Source organism: Scyliorhinus torazame, chromosome 4, assembly GCF_047496885.1.
Source record: "Scyliorhinus torazame isolate Kashiwa2021f chromosome 4, sScyTor2.1, whole genome shotgun sequence".
In the NCBI taxonomy this organism is placed as follows: domain Eukaryota; kingdom Metazoa; phylum Chordata; class Chondrichthyes; order Carcharhiniformes; family Scyliorhinidae; genus Scyliorhinus; species Scyliorhinus torazame.
This window is the reverse complement of record NC_092710.1, coordinates 55,334,419-55,353,944: the sequence shown is the minus strand read 5'-3', so window position 1 is coordinate 55,353,944 and position 19,526 is coordinate 55,334,419.

The following is a 19,526-nucleotide window of genomic DNA, read 5'->3' as shown; positions in this document are numbered from 1 at the left end:
TACAAACTCTGGCGCACCCACGCACCTAGCACAACGTAATATAGGGGAATATTTTCCCCAGTCAATATAGGGGAAGTTAAAATCGCCCACCACAACAACCCTGTTGCTTTTACACTTTTCCAAAAAATGCCTACATATCTGCTCCTCTATCTCCTGCTGGCTATTGGCTACTGCTTCCTATTACTGAGCTCTACCCATCTTGCCTTGCTGCATGAGCCCTTTGAAGTGTCCTCTGCAGTACAGCTGTGATATTCTCCTTAATCCGTAGTACAAACCCCTCCCCCACCCCTTTTAGATCCTCCTCTGTCCCACTTGGAACATCTAATCCTGGAACGTTTAGCTGACAATCCTGTCCCTCCCTCAACCAAGTCTCTGTAATGGCAACAACATCATAGTTTTTCCTTGTTACACCTCAGGCAGGAAGTGGAGGTGTAGGTCTCTTCCATTCCTCCTTCCAGAGTAAGGCACACCCCTCTTAATATTCAGATCCCTCTGGACTCCATTCTCCTTCGAGGAGCGTTTTCAGAGATTGAGTATTGAGCTGACTTTTCCATGGGGAATCTCCCTACCTAATTGCTATTTAGCTGACACAAAGACTCGTGGACACAGTAACTCTGGTTAAGGCGGCTTTACTTTCCAAGCTTGGTCAACGTACGAGGGAGAGTGATTTGGATAAAAGCCCAAAACACTCTGCTTTAAATTGCTTTAGGTTCAATAGTGACACAATTTCCAAAAATCAGTAGCCCTGCCACACCTAGGCTCGGTCCAATCCTTCTAGCTAATATTATTCCTCGACCAATGAATTTTATTTTAGCTGCGTGATCAGCCCATGGTGTAGTCCCGTCCTTTCCACTGGCCATCTGTTGTTTTTCAAGCCCCTCGCATCCATTGTCCTTTGCTCTCCCTCCCATTTTTTCTTATCAGTGTGTGGTTCCTAGCTGTACCGTTGCCTGAGTATGGGATGTCTAGCTTTGGCGATAAGAGCTGCTTCCTCTGCATGTGTCTTTGCTGCCCACATTAGTTCTGTGTGATTCTGTCTTTCTTAGGAATGTGGTCAAGTCAGCTAGTTTAAATCCCATCATACATTGCGGCCACTACAATTAGCAAGAGTTTAAATGCCTGTTACTGCTATGTTCTAAGAATACATGTTTAATGGTTGATAATGATTACTGGATACATTTTCTATGGTTAGTTTCAGCCCTCAATAAACTAACTTATGCAGAGCTATTCTAGTGTTATCCTAACTATCTGGTTTCAAGGGATCTCATCTCAGGACCCCCTGCACCCCTGACTTTTATTGCAGTTGCCCCCATCGTATCTCCCCTCCCAAGCTTTCCCGTTCCTCCATGCCGTGGAACCTGTTGAATTTACCTGGGCCCCCATGAGCAAGGGAATCCCTTGGCACACAGGGAATGTGTGAATGGGCTCTCCCTAGTGTGAACAGTGAGGTAACCTGATTGCCGAGTAAGCTTAGATGATGATTTCAGCCCACTCCCAAAATGAAAACACCCGAACAGTGTCTGATCTTTTTGACTGCGTTAGTGTTACATCAGTTCCCGAGAACCTTTACATCATTTCCTACAGTCCAGGCATTAAAGCGCTTTCTCCCCAGAGCATGGAGGTTGGATAACTGAGTGAATCCCATCCTGAATGCGAAGCTGGTGAATGACCTCGCCTCAATATGAACTCACTACTGCCCCAGCAGATTGATTGGTTGAGTGAATCCTATCGCACACTTGGGACTGGTGGACGGTCTGTCCCCAGTGCGACTTCGCCAATGAGATTCCTGTTCAGTCAGGTAATTGAATCTCTTCCCCCAGTCCCACATGTCTTCCGCTTTTCTGTTTGCGTTTTAGCAGGCAAGACGATCGAAGGAAGCCTTGTCCACACACACAGAACATGTGTACGGTTTGAAATATTGGCAAGAGTGAAATCAATACACCCAGTCCCTGCTAAAGACTCCACTCACTTGAGACGGAACTGAACTGTTCACAACCGTGGCAAAATATTTCATCCCAAGGCGAGCTTCCAAATACATTGGCACATCATCACCAAGGCAGCCTATTTCCACCTCAGTGACGTCATTCTATCCCTCCCCAGCCTCCGCTCATTTATTGCTGAAGCCGTCATCCATTCTTTTATTTATTCCAGAATTATTTACCTGATGACATTCCCAGCAGGCCGCACACCTCCCTGTAAGCTTGAGGTTATCCAAAACTTTGCTACCCTTGTGCTTCCTGGCACCAAGTCTTGTTCATCAGTTCTGTGTTTGCTGAGCTATTGGGACTAATGTTCTTGCAAACCGGTTAATTAGGGAAGTAGGGAGAGCTTTATATTAAATAGAGCAGGGGCGTTTCTGCAGAGAGAATACATAGGCTAACAAAGCAAAAGGATACAACACTATACAAGTCAGCTATTTCGATAGGGGAGGCAGTGGTGTAGTGATATTGTCGTTGGACAAATAATCCCGAGACGCAGGGTAATGCTCCGGGGATTGGGTTCAAATCTCGCCGATGGTGAAATTTAACTTCAACTAAAAGATGACCATGAAACCAATGTCGATTGTTGCAAAGAAAAAAGCCGTCAGGTTCACTAATGTCCTTTAGGATTCAGGAAATCTGTCGTCCTTAGCCTACATGTGACTCCTGACTCCAGATCCACAGCAAGGTGGTTGACTCTTAAATGGGAGGGGCAGTAAATGCTGGCCCGGTGACACCCACATCCCAGGAACGAATAATAAAAAAAACACTGATACCCAGAGTTTACCAGATAGGGAGAATATAAAAACATTTTTAAAAAACAAAAAACAGGGTTAAAAGGGAAATATAGGAACAAGGCAACATTACTGGCTCTTTACTAAAATGCACGTAGCATTTGGCACAAAATAAATGAATTAACGACACAAATGGGTATGATCGTATAACCATGAGCTGTAGTTGCAGGGAGATTAATACTGGGAACGAAATATTTAAGGATACGTAAGGACAGGCAGGCAGGAAAGGATGTGGGGTAGTGTTGTTGGTACAAGATGGAATAAGCGCAAGAGCAAGAAATGATGTTGGATCGGAAGATGTTGAATCCATGTGGTGGAGGTAAGTAAGAAGGGGAAGAAGATACTGGTGGGAGCAGTCTGTAGATTTCCACACAGAAGCTGCACAGGACAAGAGAATAAACCGGGAGATAACAAAAGCAGCACTTTAACCATCATTGTCTTTAAGCTTCATGTACAAAGAACAAAGCACTTGGAATATTGCGCACAATTCTGGTCACCACACTACCAGAAGGATGTGGAGGCTTTGGAGAGGGTGCAGAGGAGGTTTGCCTGCATGGTGCCTGGTCTGGAGGGTGTTAGCTAGGTGGAGAGGCTGAATAGACTCGGACTGTTTTCATTAGAAAGACGGAGGTTGAGGGGTGACCTGATCGAGGTCTACAAGATTATGAGGGGCATGGATTGAGTGGATGGGCAGCACTCTTTCCCAGGGTGGAGGGTCAGTCACCAGACGGCATAGGTTTAAGGTCCATGAGGCAAAGTTTAGAGGAGATGTGCAGAGGGTGTTGAGTGCCTGGAACGCGTTGCCAGGGGAGGCTGTGGAAGCAGATACATTAACGGCGTTCAAAAGGCATCTTGACCAACACATGGATAGGATGGGGATAGAGGGATACGGCACAAGGAATGCTGAGGGTTTTGGCAAAGGTTGGTATCATGACCAGTACCGGCTTGGAGGGCCGAAGGGCCTGTTCCTGTGCTGTATTGTTCTTTGTTGTTAATCTGTTTCAGCTTGCAGGAGAGTCAGTTCCATTTAATTGGAGAGAGACAGCTGAAGTCGCTGCAGGAATCCAGACCTGGACTGAGTGTGGTGTTTGATATTTTCAATTTATAAACATCCCCGCTCTCATCCTGTGAACATGTTTCTCTGATTCCCTGTCCCTCCCCTTTAACCGGCCGGGCTCCAGGTTGAAATCCTATTGGCCATTTCCCAGTTTCCAGCTGGGGCTCAGTGAGGGTCATCTCCCATTGTGACATCAGACGCCCAGGACGAACAGGGTCACCAGACTCCGCCTCCCGACTCCACAGCGCTGCTTCTGCAGGAGATCCCGGGCTGAATGTTCCCCAATGGGAAACTGGGGAAATGTACAGGCAGGAAGGACCCAGGGTGGGGCTCAGTCTGGACTGCAGTGAAAGACTGACAATTACACTCAGTTGGCAGGACACTGTTGTAACGCCCTTTGTCTAGTCTGTGTTCCTTTTTATCCCCGTCCTGCTGCCTGATTTGATCTACAGACCCCTGGTTAGCTGCTACTTTATTTTTGGACCGTTTGTGATTTCTGTTTAAATTACAGTCTTTGGACCCTTTGCAGCCCTGTCCTGACAGACAAATCCAGGATGTCCCTTTGGGTTCTGTGGCAGAACCTGCAATGTCAATCTGATGGACTTGGCAGCCAGGCAATCGGGAATGTAGTAATTTCAGCCATCTCCTATTATTGCCTGTGATTGTTGGAGTCAGTCAGAAACTGTCAGGACAGAAGGTGGGTCTTCTGCAGAGTTCCATCTTTTGTTTTTCTGTTCTGTCAGAAACCATCAGAGTTTTGTACAGAAATCAGGCAAGTGAAAGTCTGCCCATTCCAGGGTCAAAACTGTTGTAATTCAACAGGGAGGCCGACGCTCCATCTGGTGGCAGAAGAGCAGAGTTGCACCGGTACAGTCACCCTGCGTACAGCACCATCCTGTGGCTGGAGATTGGAATTGCGCTGACCTGAAAATCTCTGTACTTAGCTCCACCTGGCAGTGGAAAGACGGATCTGCACCAACCTGAAAATCTTTGGGCAAATCTTTTCCCAAAGGCTGCAACCACGGCAGTGAAGACTCATCTCAAACCAACCCCTTAATCCCCCTTTTTAAATCTCCATCCACCTTCCTTTCAATTTTCAAAAGGAATCAATGGCTGATTATTTCACCTCCTTTGCTATTTGCTTCCTTTACCCTGAAGAGGCACTGGGGACCTTTCGAAAGATGTTCATTAACCAGCTGTTCACTTGGTATCACTTCACAGCCCTCACTGTCCTTGTCCTGACTAACTGATGCCATGCTTTTCGGTATATTTTTCTTCCAAGCAGATTTGCGGTCTTCTTTCCGAGCTTCGGAAGAATTACTTGCCATTTGGTCAGGGTTAGTTAGTGGCAGGTCTATTCTGTACCAGTTGTTTATCCTTACTCCATAATCAGGACCGAAATTGAATTCAGAACTCTAGCCTGACTCTTCATCACTGTCAATGTTACTAAATTCGAACTCCTCTTTCCTATGGCCACCTTTGGTGCTCGCATTCTCAGAATCTGGTTCAGTACCACTGACCATTGATATGTCACCACCGTCTTTCAACATTTCTTTGAGTCATTTGATGTCAAATGAGGTTTCCTAACTCTCGTATGCCCTACCATTGGCATCTCACGTGCTATCTGCTGTACTTCTCTCTGACTCTCTGTAATCATGGGTGAAACTGCACCCTTCACATCTGCCAAATCATTCCCCAAATGGAAGTCTACTCCAGCTACTGGGAATTTCTTAAGCAGCCCATCGACTACTGGATCTGACAGTAAATCACGCTCCAATTGTACTTTATAGAATGGAATAGAGATACTATCTCCACCCATCCCATTCACTACTACCTCAGCTTTCATCGAGTTCTCTGGAGGGAAAAGCAAATCTTTCTCCAGTAAAGGAGTTGACCAGCCTCTGTCAGCTTTTAAGAGGAAAATGGGGTGATCGTACTGTTGCTGATTTTGCCTTAGTTCAATTGCTCTGTTTTATTACCTTTGCTCTTGAGTCGCCAGGTATCTTTCTGATACGGCCACGTGGTTCAAGTCCGAGTAATGATCAATAATCCAATTCACCGATTAGTAAGATTTAAATCAAAGCACATTTATTATACACAGTAATTGCTACTCATGCACAAATTCTACGTCTAAGCTACTTCTACAAATAACAGGCCTATACTTAACTTGGAACTGGCCCACCAGGTCAGGGAAACAAATGGCCTTTCGTTCGGGTTCTGAGTCTGCGGGATTCGAAGTTGGTACAGATTGGTAGCTAGGAGCGCCTATCTCGTAGCGAGCGTTGAATTAAACTTACGATTCGATCTTCACTGCTCCGGTCACGGTCAATGTTGGTTCGTTGTTGCTGGGTGACCCGGGCAGGACGAAGAGCTCGAAGAGGTGGAGAGGAAGAGAAAAAGAGCGATTTGAACTTGGGGCTCAATTCTTATAGTCCCCGGGGGCTTCCCGCCTTTCGGGGCGGACCCTGTACCTGGTCCCAAGTGATTGGACTTCGTCCCAATCACTTGGTTCGATTTTCTCCAATGCCGGAGCGGTTCCCTGATTGATGGGTGGTCTTGAGGTGCTCGTTCACCTCCTTTTGTGTAGGCTCCTGCTGGCGCCGAAGAGTCTGGTTTTGCTTTGTGTGTCTAAATGTTGCTTACTGTTCCCGAGAATTGCTCATTAGTATGCAGATAGCTGTTTTTTTGTTATGCTGATGGTTGCTGGTATCGATATTGTCTGGCCTTTCCAGTGGTAAATACACAGCCAACCTGCAGCTGCTGGTTTTTGTCTTGTTGGCTGACTTTCCCATCAGCCTTTGCCGTTCGCCATTTTGAATCGGGAGTTGGCCATTTTAAGAGGCTACATATCCTCCTTGTGATCCTAACGCGAAGCGTGAAGGATCACATAACTATGTTGCTTTCCATTCCCTGACCTAAGGGGGGCACTTCCTTCATTGCCTCTGCACTGACCATAGCTATGCAAAAATCTTTAACTGACAATTCTAAGGGCGCTATGTCAAACAGGGACATGCATTACAAAATAATAAACTGGGAACCTCTAACTATTCTTAATACACTACACTCACTTAAACATTTCATCATTCTACCTTCCTCAACCATACAAACAAAATCATAGCAGTTTATACATCAGTTTTCCTGGCTTGGCAGTCAAGCTCAGGGTCGTACAATTTGCTCATGTATAGTTCTTTACATTTCTTTATTTACAATAAAACCGCAAGTGAATGCTCTTTATTATAGATCGCGGGGGTCGGGGGTCTGGTCCTTTCCGAACATAGGGGATCTGATCCTATATACCGGGGTTCGAGCGCGGTCGGCTCTCCTTCTCCATTTTCTTAGACGCATAGTCTGCACGATGCAGCAGAGTATCGCCAATACCAGTAATGTTTCTATTACATAGGACAGGGAGTACCAGGTTATAAACCTGGCACACCAAGATGATGCGGTGTCGCTGGTGACTGGGCTCTAGGTACTGCGGGGAAGTGAAACATTAACGGCTGGGGGGCTTGAGGTCATGGGGTTCGCGTTCACGCGCACCCAAATGTCCATAAAGATTATGCTGATCCATGTGAAGGAAGTCCTCATGGCTCTTCTCTTTCCTTTTCTTTCTTCTCTTCTCCGGTCCTGGAGCTTCTGGAGTTCTGTGGAAACAAGCATAGTGTCTGTAACTATCTTTGTTTAATATCTTGTACGATAGTGTGTCTGTCCTGTAGTGCCAAATACTCCCTTTATGATTGGTCACTATGTGTGACTCCCTCATTGTATTTCAAAAACCGAATTTCAGGACAAGACAAACTTCCAAATAATGAACCAGTGCGAGCCGTCTCGCAGACTGTACAATTTACCATCCAAATGTTTCAGGATGTAAATAGCATGTGGTTGGCAACCTAAGGGGTACCTGAAAGAAAACAAAACGTTTTGAACTAAAATTTCCAAAATGAGGTGCGTATGGGCCGCGACGGGTAAGAGTTGGATGGAGTCCCCGGGTAGGACGGCGACCAATGCCGTGTCTCTCCTACCCGAGCGTAGTTGACCAGAGGGGGGGTTCCCAGGCAGGGCGGGTCCCAAGCCACTTCTCCACTGCCTGAGCAACCGACAAGAACGGGCAAGAAATGTATTCATCGTGGGGGGGCTGCCGTAGTGGTTCTTTCCCTCGAACCAGAAGGGCAGTTACGAACGGGCGTCTGGTACCTGAACAAGTCTCTGCAGACAAGCTAGTTCCGCTGAACTAGTGCCTGGCAATAGTGAGTCTCTGTGGGCAAGTCCACAGAGGTTTCGGCCAAAAAGGCGTGGGGCCGTGAAAAATGTTTTCCTGTCTGACAAACAACATTTAACAAACTTACAAACAACATAAAAGATTCTGCAGGTTACATCAGAAAGGACACCACTTCTCCCAAACGGTTCCTTTTAAAAAATCATCTGGACACCTCAGTTCTCGGTTGTGAACAGGGTCGCAAAGGGGTTCTCGGTTTGGGAGTCAGACCCAAGGTCGTCATTTTCTCCCGGGTGCCAAACTCTTGAGTGTATCAGGGCTGAAAGGGCTGCGTGGTGTGAGGTGGGGTCGCTCTCGTCGGTGCGGACGAGTCGGAACGAGTTATCTCGGTGCCAATAATTGGTGTCTAGTTGTGTGGGGACAGAATCGGGGTCGTCAGTGTAGTTCGGTGGTCGGTGGTGGGGTTTGTTCAGGAAAGTGATCATGAAGGGATCACTTGGATCGTAGTCGGAGTTGCTGGGTGTGGGTCCTGTTGGATGGGGATAGTAGGGAGGCGTGCTGTGGCTGTCGTCAGAGTCACAGTCGCTGTCTCTGCTGCTGCAGTCTGTGGGCGTTCCGGGGCGGAGTGTATATTTCGGGGGTGGAGTCGAGGTTGAGTCCGTGGCTGGGCTGGGCGTGTTGGGGGATAGAACATAGAACATAGAACATAGAACAATACAGCGCAGTACAGGCCCTTCGGCCCACGATGTTGCACCGAAACAAAAGCCATCTAACCTACACTATGCCATTATCATCCATATGTTTATCCAATAAACTTTTAAATGCCCTCAATGTTGGCGAGTTCACTACTGTAGCAGGTAGGGCATTCCACGGCCTCACTACTCTTTGCGTAAAGAACCTACCTCTGACCTCTGTCCTATATCTATTACCCCTCAGTTTAAAGTTATGTCCCCTCGTGCCAGCCATATCCATCCGCGGGAGAAGGCTCTCACTGTCCACCCTATCCAACCCCCTGATCATTTTGTATGCCTCTATTAAGTCTCCTCTTAACCTTCTTCTCTCCAACGAAAACAACCTCAAGTCCGTCAGCCTTTCCTCATAAGATTTTCCCTCCATACCAGGCAACATCCTGGTAAATCTCCTCTGCACCCGCTCCAAAGCCTCCACGTCCTTCCTATAATGCGGTGACCAGAACTGTACGCAATACTCCAAATGCGGCCGGACCAGAGTTCTGTACAGCTGCAACATGACCTCCCGACTCCGGAACTCAATCCCTCTACCAATAAAGGCCAACACTCCATAGGCCTTCTTCACAACCCTATCAACCTGGGTGGCAACTTTCAGGGATCTATGTACATGGACACCTAGATCCCTCTGCTCAGCCACACTTTCAAGAACTTTACCATTAGCCAAATATTCCGCATTCCTGTTATTCCTTCCAAAGTGAATCACCTCACACTTCTCTACATTAAACTCCATTTGCCACCTCTCAGCCCAGCTCTGCAGCTTATCTATATCCCTCTGTAACCTGCTACATCCTTCCACACTATCGACAACACCACCGACTTTAGTATCATCTGCAAATTTACTCACCCACCCTTCTGTGCCTTCCTCTAGGTCATTGATAAAAATGACAAACAGCAACGGCCCCAGAACAGATCCTTGTGGTACTCCACTTGTGACTGTACTCCATTCTGAACATTTCCCATCAACCACCACCCTCTGTCTTCTTTCAGCTAGCCAATTTCTGATCCACATCTCTAAATCACCCTTAATCCCCAGCCTCCGTATTTTTTGCAATAGCCTACCGTGGGGAACCTTATCAAACGCTTTGCTGAAATCCATATACACCACATCAACTGCTCTACCCTCGTCTACCTGTTCAGTCACCTTCTCAAAGAACTCAATAAGGTTTGTGAGGCATGACCTACCCTTCATAAAGCCATGCTGACTATCCCTGATCATATCATTCCTATCTAGATGATTATAAATCTTGTCCCTTATAATCCCCTCCAAGACTTTACCCACTACAGACGTGAGGCTCACCGGTCTATAGTTGCCGGGGCTGTCTCTGCTCCCCTTTTTGAACAAAGGGACCACATTTGCTGTCCTCCAGTCCTCTGGCACTATTCCTGTAGCCAATGATGACATAAAAATCAAAGCCAAAGGTCCAGCAATCTCTTCCCTGGCCTCCCATAGAATCCTAGGATAAATCCCATCAGGTCCCGGGGACTTATCTATTTTCAGCCTGTCCAGAATTGCCAACACCTCTTCCCTACGTACCTCAATGCCATCTATTCTATTAGCCTGGGGCTCAGCATTCTCCTCCACAACATTATCTTTTTCCTGAGTGAATACTGACGAAAAATATTCATTTAGTATCTCGCCTATCTCTTCAGACTCCACACACAATTTCCCATCCCTGTCCTTGACTGGTCCTACTCTTTCCTTAGTCATTCGCTTATTCCTGACATACCTATAGAAAGCTTTTGGGTTTTCCTTGATCCTTCCTGCCAAATACTTCTCATGTCCCCTCCTTGCTCGTCTTAGCTCTCTCTTTAGATCCTTCCTCGCTACCTTGTAACTATCCATCGCCCCGACCGAAACTTCACACTTCATCTTCACATAGGCCTCCTTCTTCCTCTTAACAAGAGATTCCACTTCCCTGGTAAACCACGGTTCCCTCGCTCGACGCCTTCCTCCCTGTCTGACCGGTACATACTTATCAAGAACACGCAGTAGCTGATCCTTGAACAAGCCCCACTTATCCAGTGTGCCCAACACTTGCAGCCTACTTCTCCACCTTATCCCCCCCAAGTCACGTCTAATGGCATCATAATTGCCCTTCCCCCAGCTATAACTCTTGCCCTGCGGTGTATACTTATCCCTTTCCATCATTAACGTAAACGTCACCGAATTGTGGTCACTGTCCCCAAAGTGCTCTCCTACCTCCAAATCCAACACCTGGCCTGGTTCATTACCCAAAACCAAATCCAACGTGGCCTCGCCTCTTGTTGGCCTGTCAACATATTGTTTCAGGAAACCCTCCTGCACACACTGTACAAAAAACGACCCATCTATTGTACTCGAACTATATCTTTTCCAGTCAATATTTGGAAAGTTAAAGTCTCCCATAATAACTACCCTGTTACTTTCGCTCATATCCAGAATCATCTTCGCCATCCTTTCCTCTACATCCCTAGAACTATTAGGAGGCCTATAAAAAACTCCCAACAGGGTGACCTCTCCTTTCCTGTTTCTAACTTCAGCCAATACTACCTCGGAAGAAGAGTCCCCATCTAGCATCCTCTCCGCCACCGTAATACTGCTCTTGACTAGCAGCGCCACACCTCCCCCTCTTTTGCCTCCTTCTCTGAGCTTACTAAAACACCTAAACCCCGGAACCTGCAACATCCATTCCTGTCCCTGCTCTATCCATGTCTCCGAAATGGCCACAACATCGAAGTCCCAGGTACCAACCCACGCTGCCAGTTCCCCTACCTTGTTTCGTATACTCCTGGCATTGAAGTAGACACACTTCAAACCACCTACCTGAACGCTGGCCCCCTCCTGCGACGTCAAATCTGTGCTCCTGACCTCTATACTCTCATTCTCCCTTACCCTAAAACTACAATCCAGGTTCCCATGCCCCTGCTGCATTAGTTTAAACCCCCCCAAAGAGCACTAACAAATCTCCCCCCCAGGATATTTGTGCCCCTCAGGTTCAGATGTAGACCATCCTGTCTGTAGAGGTCCCACCTTCCCCAGAAAGAGCCCCAGTTATCCAAAAATCTGAAACCCTCCCGCCTGCACCATCCCTGTAGCCACGTGTTTAAATGCTCTCTCTCCCTATTCCTCATCTCACTATCACGTGGCACGGGCAACAACCCAGAGATAACAACTCTGTTTGTTCTAGTTCTGAGCTTCCATCCTAGCTCCCTGAAAGCCTGCCTGACATCCTTGTCCCCTTTCCTACCTATGTCGTTGGTGCCAATGTGGACCACGACTTGGGGCTGCTCCCCCTCCCCCCTAAGGACCCGGAAAACACGATCCGAGACATCACGTACCCTTGCACCTGGGAGGCAACATACCAAACGTGAGTCTCTCACGCTCCCACAAAATCTCCTATCTGTGCCCCTGACTATAGAGTCCCCAATTACTAATGCTCTGCTCCTCTCCCCCCTTCCCTTCTGAGCAACAGGGACAGACTCCGTGCCAGAGGCCCGTACCCCATGGCTTACCCCTGGTAAGTCCCCCCCCCCACAAGTATCCAAAGCGGTATACTTGTTTCTCAGGGGAACGACCGCAGGGGATCCCTGCACTGACTGCTTCTTCCCAGTCCCTCTTACAGTTACCCACCTATCTCCAATCTTTGGTGTAACTAATTCCCTGAAGCTGCTATCTATGACCCCTTCTGCCTCCCGAATGATCCGAAGTTCTTCCAACTCCAGCTCCAGTTCCCTAACTCGGTCTTGGAGGAGCTGGAGATGGCAGCACTTCCTGCAGGTAAAATCAGCAGGGACACTAACTGCATCCCTCACCTCAAACATCCTGCAGGAGGAACATTGTACTCCCTTCCCTGCCATTCCTCTAACTTTCTACCAAGATCTAGCTAACAACTAAATTAAATTTTTATAAAAAATAATAATAATATAATAAAAATATGGTACTTACCTCAGACCAATGGGTTTTATTATTAGGTTAGAGGAGGAGGGCGGGTGGGAGACACTACACGTGTAGTGTCTCGGGTTTCCTCTCCACCAGAATTTATTGGTGAGGGTCTTCCCAGACGTCCGCGGGTCGACTTCCTGATCCCGCCTAAAAAACTACTTTAAAGAAAAGAGAAAAAGTCTCAGCTCCTGCTGAAACTGACTCACCACTCACCAGCTGCTCTCACGCCGCCGAAATCGACTGGCCTGCCCCTGCAAAGAGAAGTGCTTTTAAAGGTTGACTTACCTCCCAGCACCCTCCTTCCGCAATGCTCCCGCTGAAACTGACTAACCAGCTGCTCTCACGCCGCCGAAATCGACTGGCCTGCCCCTGCAAAGAGAGGATGGTCGGGTTACGTTGGCTGTGGGTGGGGCTTGGTCTGCTGCGTCGAGCATGACGTGGTGTGCGTGGTTAGACTGTGTTCCATAAGCCTTCATCTGGTTTATATGGAACCAAGCAGTACCATTGGGATACTTTATTTTATATACGGAAGGGCTTACTTTATCCGCAATGGAATACGGACCCAAGTATTTTGGTGGCAGGAATATGCTGGGGTTGTATACAAAGAGCATCACTTGCTGTCCGATACTGTACTCAGTCGCAAGCACTGTTTTGTCGAAACAAGCCTTGCTCTGTTTCTTTCTGCTGCCCAATTTCACTGCGGCTGCTAGCTGAGCCGTTTTAAAATTTTGAACTAATTGCTCTACTGCTTTCTCGTGTGTGAGGGCCGTCACTTCGGGGCTGGTCAAGTCTAAACCTCACAGAAATTCTGTGCCTTTCATGGGGCGTCCGGTCATGAGGGTGTGTGGGGTGTAACCTGTGGAGGTAGAAATTGTGTTACGCAAAAACATCAGCGCAAAAGGGAGGACTGAGTCCCCAAGTGGTGGTGTTCTGCTGTACCATTTTTCTGAGGGTGGATTTTAGGGTCCGATTCATGCGCTCCACGATACCACTCGACTGTGGTCGGTATGCTATGTGGAATTTTTGGGTGATGCCAAATATCGTGAGGACGCTCTGCATGACACGTCCCGTAAAATGGGAACCTTGGTCTGATTCAATGCTGCGGGGGAGTCCCCATCTTGTAAAGACGTGGTGGGTTAAGATCTTGGCTGTGGTTTTTGCAGTGTTTGTGCGGGCTGGGAATGCTTCCACCCATTTGGTAAATGTGTCAATTACCACAAGTACATATTTATAGCCATTCCTGCAAGGGGGCAATGGTCCTATAAAATCAATCTGGAGGTTAGTCCAGGGGCCATTAACGGGTCGGGTGTGGCTGAGTTGGGCCTTTTTGGCGTATCTGTCTGGATTATTCTGGGCACAGATAAGACAATTCTCGATGTAATGGTTTACATCTTCCTTTAAATTCGGCCACCAACAAAGCTGCTTGAGATGGGCTGTAGTGGGATCGATTCCCTGATGTCCATGACTGTCATGGAACAAACAAATCAGTTGATTCCTGTCCTGTTCAGGAACCACATAAAGGATGTCTTTTAACACCACACCGTCATGCGTGGTCAGTGCATTTCTAAACCTCTCATCGGGTGCTGGATAGTTTCCTTTTACAATCTCCCTGAGATTGCTGTCCTGCTTCTGGGCCTCCACTAGATCCTCGATCTTTGTCTGTGAGACCTGAACTGCACTCACTGGCGCGCTTTCGGGGGGTGTCCAAAAATATCCGTGCCTGGAACCTGCTTCAGCCAGTGCGTCGGCTTTCACATTTCCAGGGGGGGAGGAACGATGGTGACTGCGGACTTTGATTATCCCAAAAGTCCTGTTCTGGGCTCTCTCTAAAATGTGACGGAGCAATGGGGCTGAGGAGAGGGGTTTTCCGTCTGCGGAAACAAATCCTCTTGCTTTCCACAGGGGCAGGAATTCCGTGAGGCTGTTGCAGACATAGAGGCTGTCCGAGTATATGTCTGCTGGGCTGGGGAAGGAATCTGGGTGTTCCACTATATTCGCGATGGCCGCGAGCTCTGCTGCCTGCGTGCCTCAGTGGCCTTGACGATATTTCCTCAAGGGCACGTCCCTGCGCGTCCTCGACATATATACCGCAACCTGTTATGCGCTTCCCATCCAAGACTGTAGAAGATCCATCCACATAGATCTTTATGGGCTCACATGTGTCCATGTGCTGGGGGCTCTGGGTTGAACTACCTATCTTTCTGGGGGGGGTGTTTTAGCGATAAAGGGGCCTATGTTGTGGTGTGGAGAGATAATTTCACATTCATGGGGGGTTCCGGGGTACTGTGAGTTGTCGGCTAAGTAGGTCTGTGTCTTTGTCCTTTTAACAGTGATGTCCCGTCCCTGCAAGAGAAGGGTCCATCTAACTGCTCTAATCTGGCTTACTGTACCGTCCTTGAGTCATCCGTCCAGTAAAAGTTGGGTGGGGGTGTGTCCGGTGAGAATTGTAATGGGGTTCAGTCCGATAATATATGAAAAATACTGAACTGGGTGTGGGTCCTGTTGCATGGGGATAGTAGGGAGGCGTGCTGTGGCTGTCGTCCGAGTCACAGTCGCTGTCTCTGCTGCTGCAGTCTGTGGGCGTTCCGGGGCGGAGTGTATATTTCGGGGGTGGAGTCGAAAATGTAAATACATATTTCACATGGAGGCTGTGAAATATCTTCACTTCAATGTCTTTTCCCCAACACTATCCCCATGTCCCTTTATGTCTTGGGATTTAGAAATCAGTCAATCTCTGCTTTAATCTTGGTCAATATCTTTCTATCTTTGAGAGTGGAGAAATCACCAGGAATGTGGGATTCGATCTCCAGGGTTAGGTTGAGTCCGTGGCTGGGCTAAATGTTCAGCGAATTCCCTTGTCCATCGTTGCATCTGAGAGAAGCGGAATGTGTGCTGTCTACTTATGTAACTAAAGATTCCAGATATGTGGATTGGCCATGATAAATTGCCCTTCGTGTCCAAAATTGCCGTTAATGTTGGGTGTGGTTACTGGGTTATGGGGATGGGGTGGAGGTGTTGACCTTGGGTAGGGTGCTCTTTCCAAGAGCCGGTGCAGACTCGATGGGCCGAATGGCCCCCTTCTGCACTGTAAATTCTATGAAATATCCAACTCGGCCCTTCAAATCAAAAGTAACAATTTTAATTTGTTGAATAATTTTAATTGTGGCACAGGAGACCCGGGGATAACTTACAAAGATCTTTGAAGATAACGGGACATTAAATTCAAAAACAGCTTCTTCCCTGCTGTTACCAGACTCCTGAATGACCCTCTTATGGACTTATCTGATCTCTTTGCCCATCTTCTCTACTGAGTCGTACTGCACTCCTGTCTGCTTCACCCAATGCCTGTGTCTGTATTTACATTGTGTATTTAATGTTTCCCTATTATGTTTTTTTCTTTTCATGTCTGGAATGATCTGTGGACTGTAGACAGAACAATGCTTTTCACTGTACCACGGTACACGTGACACGAAACAAATCCACCCATACATGTTGAGATCATTGTTTCAATAGCTGGGTGCAATTCATCCTTCTTCAATCACCAGTGTGACCTCAGTTCGAGCTTTGCATCCAATTCGGGCTCCATGTAGAATGAACTGGAACAGGATGCAGAGCAGAATGACCAGAACAGTGCCAGGAATCTGCAACTTTGCAAGATAGCCGACACCGGCTCACCACCACCTTGTCAAAGGGTATTAGCGATGGAGAATAAATGGTGGTCTTGGCAGGGACACCCACATCTAGTGAAATAATCGAAATACACATCAGCTATGTGGTGATTCTGGGAAAACCGGCTCTGCTCACCTTACAGCAGAGAATGCTGAAGGGAGATTGAATAAGGGAGTTCAAAATGAGGAAGGTTTGATAATGAGAGAGAAAGTGTTTCGACTGCCACAAGCGACGGAAGCAGAACGAATGGTGTCTTGTAACCGGTAAAGGAACCTGAAGGGAGATTGGTGTTTTTATTTTAAACAGTGAGTTGCTATGGCCTGGAAGGAACTATCCGAAAAAATGAGGCCTGATGTGACCATCAATTCACACGAAACCAGGAGTAGAAGTAAACTGGCTTTAATTAACTAGAACAGTGCCTGCCTGCGACTGATCTGTTAGTGGGAGCCACCTACAGGGCGACTGCTCTTTATACCTCCCCTCAAGGGGTGGAGCCAGGGGCGGAGGCCACACAGGCCCCAACTTGCTACATCATAGGTAATACCTTATAATGGTCCATAGGTGGAGCCCTTATGGGCAACAGCGTAATACAGCTATGCACATGGTTACAGCAATACATTCACCACATACACCCTCTGTTAAAAAAAATGAAGTCCGGCGGGGGTGAAGGGTTCATAAGTTCAGCCTGTCCGGCGCACGGATTGTGCGCTGTGATAGCCAAAGCTCTGGTATCGCAGCTGGCCCGGGTGTCAAACCCAGCCGTGCTGGCATCGGTAGTGAAGTCGCTGGTGCGGGCACAGACACGGACTCCGGGAGCATGTCATCTGAGGCTTCATTCCTGTGGGTCGGTGAAGGGGGAATGGCGGGCGGGAGGGGGTGCGGGTGCCATGTAGGGGCGGGGCGCTGGTCAGCGTAGGTTGGGCGGGGTAAGATGGGGTGGCAGTGGTAGTGGAACCTGTGGGTGCCAGGTCCCGGAGGGAGACCGTATCCTGCCGGCCGTCGGGGTGTTCGATGTATGTGTACTGGGGATTGGAGTGTAGGAGCTGGACCCTCTCGACCAGGGGGTCGGACTTATGGCTCGTGACGTGTTTGCGGAGCAGGACGGGTCCCGGTGTCTTCAGCCAGGATGGAAGCGAGGCTCCGGAGGTGGATTTCCTGGGGAAAACAAACAGGCGGTCATGAGGGGTCTCGTTTGTGGCCATGCAAAGTAGGGACCTAATAGAGTGGAGTGCGTCGGGGAGGACCTCCTGCCAGTGGAGAACTGGGAGTTTCCTAGACCGTAGGGCCAGGAGGACGGCCTTCCAGACCGTCGCGTTCTCCCTGTCCACCTGCCCGTTTTCCCTGGGGTTATAACTGGTAGTCCTGCTCGAGGCGATGCCCTTGCTGAGCAGGTACTGACGCAGTTCGTCGCTCCTGAACGAGGAGCCCCGGTCACTGTGAATGTACGTGGGGAAACCAAACAGGGTGAAGACACTATGTAGGGCTTTAATGACGGTGGCCGCGGTCATGTCGGGGCAAGGGATTGCAAAGGGTAAGCGGGAGAACACGTCGATGATGTTGAGAAAATATGTGTTGCGGTTGTTGGAGGGGAGGGGCCCTTTGAAATCGATACTGAGGCGCTCAAAGGGCCGGGATGCCTTTACCAGGTGGGCCTTATCCGGTCGATAGAAGTGCGGCTTACACTCCGCACAGATTGGGCAGTCCCTGGTCATGGCTCTGACCTCCTCGGTGGAGTAGGGTAGGTTGCGGGCCTTGATGTAGTGGAGAAGCCGGGTGACCCCCGGGTGGCAGAGGTCATAGTGGATAGCATGTAGTCGGTCATCTTGCTCGCTGGCGCATGTGCCGCGGGACAGGGCATCTGGGGGTTCGTTGAGCTTCCCAGGACGATATACTATATCGTAATTATAGGTGGAGAGTTCGATCCTCCACCTCACGATCTTATCGTTCTTGATCTTGCCCCGCAGCGTATTATCAAACATGAAGGCTACCGATCGTTGGTCGGTGACGAGGGTAAACCTCCTACCAGCGAGGTAGTGCCTCCAGTGCCGCACGGCTTCCACAATGGCTTGGGCTTCCTTTTCGACTGAGGAGTGTCGAATTTCGGAGGTGGTGAGGGTTCGTGAAAAAAACGTGACTGGCCTGCCTGCCTGATTGAGGGTAGCGGCGAGGGCGACCTCTGATGCGTCGTTCTCCACCTGGATGGGGACGGACTTGTCCACCGCGCGCATTGCGGCTTTTGCGATATCTGCCTTGGTGCAGCTGAAGGCCTGGCGGGCCTCAGCCGCCAGTGGGAAGATGGTGGCCTTGATTAGTGGGCGGGCTTTGCACGCATAGTTGGGGACCCACTGGGCGTAATATGAAAAGAATCCAGGGCACCTTTTCAGGGCCTTGGGGCAGTGAGGGAGGGGGAGTTGCAGGAGGGGGCGCATACGGTCAGGGTCGGGTCCTAGGACCCCATTCTCCACGACGTAGCCGAGGATGGCTAGTTTGGTTGAGCGGAAAACGCATTTCTCCTTGTTGGAAGTGAGGTTAAGGGTTCGGGCGGTTTGGAGAAATCTCTGGAGGTTGGCATCATGGTCCTGCTGGTCATTTCCGCAGATGATGACGTTGTCCAAGTACGGAAATGTGGTCCGCAGGCCATACTGGTCCACCATTCGGTCCATCATTCTTTGGAAGACCGAGACCCCATTAGTGACACCAAAGGGGACCCGGAGGAAGTGGAAGAGGCGGCCGTCTGCCTCAAAAGCGGACCCCCGGGCGGATTGGGAGCTGGTGGTACGCAGATATCAGATCCACCGTGGAGAACACCCGGTAGTGCGCGATCTGATTAACCATGTCTGCGATCCGGGGACGGGGGTACGCATCGAGGTGCGTGTACCGGTTTATGGTTTGGCTGTAATCTACAACCATTCGGTTCTTTTCCCCGGTCCTGATGACCACCTCCTGGGCTCTCCAGGGGTTATTGCTGCCTCGATGATTCCCTCCCGCAAGAGTCGCTGGACCTCGGACCTGATAAAAGTCCTGTCCTGGACGCTGTACCGCCTGCTTCTGGTGGCGACCGGTTTGCAGTCGGCGGTGAGATTTGCGAAGAGCGGGGGAGGGTCGACCTCTAGGGTCGCGAGGCTACATGCGGTGAGTGGGGG